The sequence below is a fragment of the Acyrthosiphon pisum genome, chromosome A2, assembly GCF_005508785.2.
Source record: "Acyrthosiphon pisum isolate AL4f chromosome A2, pea_aphid_22Mar2018_4r6ur, whole genome shotgun sequence".
Classification (NCBI taxonomy): Eukaryota; Metazoa; Arthropoda; class Insecta; order Hemiptera; family Aphididae; genus Acyrthosiphon; species Acyrthosiphon pisum.
This window is the reverse complement of record NC_042495.1, coordinates 96411429-96413161: the sequence shown is the minus strand read 5'-3', so window position 1 is coordinate 96413161 and position 1733 is coordinate 96411429.

Genomic DNA, 1733 nt, shown 5'->3' with positions numbered 1-1733 from the left:
ATTAGACACCCAAACATTTTTATTTTTATCGAGTCCTTATCTGATGTGCAATGCATCTGCAGTGACTGCATTGACAAAAAAAAAATGAAATTATAAATATGCCAAAAACAAATCATTACGAAGATAAAATAAAACAACATTGTAATGAATTTAAATGTAATAATGATAATGATATTTTATATTTTTTGAAAAGAATAAGTGATCTAATATGAATAATTTGTATTGTAAATGACGTGATTGTGATTTTATATTTTTGAAAAATAATAGTGATTTTAATCTAATAAAAATTATAATATTTGTACAAATTATTACTACTATCATTATAATTGTTTTTTTTTATTTAAGAATTTAAAAAAAGATTAAAATTTGGTGATTTAAAATTCCAGGGGCCAAACGTCCTATGGGTAGGTATAAGTAAATCTATATAACTCCCGGGGGCCAAATGTCCTATCTTAATAATGGACGGGGACGAAACGTCCGTGGATTCGTTTTTTTGACGGGGACGAAACGGCGGGGGCGAAACGTCCTTTTACCCATACGTAGGTACCCAGCGGCGTAGATACGATTTTTTTCTGGGGGTGGTTTTAAAATATATTTATGATACAAATTACAAGTTATTAGTTAAACTAAACGTCATTTTTATTTTGTTTCAAATTGGTATTAGTTATAAATAGTTGCAATAGTTTTATATTAGACTGTTATAATAATTCATAAAATAAAATCCACTCGACGTCGTTATCGCTGTTTTTGTTGATTTTATAATTGGTTATTATTTCAGTAATAATTATCGATGCCTTCCTATAGTAAAATTGTTATCGACGATAATTTTGTCGACTTATCATGCTATATAATTTATTATTCGTACCGTCGGCAGTTTGCCGAAAGTCTCTTATCACAACAATTTTCCCAAAACAAAATACCAATATAAAAAAATATTCAATTAATAATTATGCATTTATTCAAAGTCAGATCTTTGAAATTGTTCTGTTTCTATTGTTTTTAACCTATGAAAGTGAACCATTTTTTAAGGGGTCGGATTTAGGCAATATCCTATACCCATCATTATTCATTAGTGTTCGTGAGTTCCCCGAAAGCTTTGTGTAATTAAAGATAAGATTCTTGGAAATCAGTAACGTACATATTAAGATACGATACTATAAGTCACTATGGTATCCGGACATTTTCCCCCCGGACATTTTCCCCCCGGCTGTTTTCGGCGTAGTAGGACATTTTCCCCCTGATAAATTTTTGGATGCGGACATTTTCCCCCCGTTTTTTTTTTGTTTTTAATTTTTAATTATTTACCTTCGAATATAAAATTATTATTTTTAACACATATTTTTTAGCTTTTGTTCATATTTATTTTTTTTATTTTTCTAAAAACTGTACGTTAACTAATAAATCTTTAATCTTAATTTCAATAAAAAATAATTAAATAATAAAAATATAATTTTAAATAAAAGATTGTCTAAATAATATAATATAGTACAATACAGTTGGCCAAAAATCCGACATAAAAATAAAAAAAAACATTGTATATACAAAATATAATAAATTAATAACTAATACAATTGGCTAATTTTGTTATTGGCGAGATTTTTTTGTTTTGTATACATATAGTCTTTAAAAACAATTTTTAAACCTCCTCTGTCTGTTTTAAGAATTTGTATTTTATCCATGATCACAAAAAAAAAATGTATAACAATAATTTTTATTTTAAAACGTATATAACC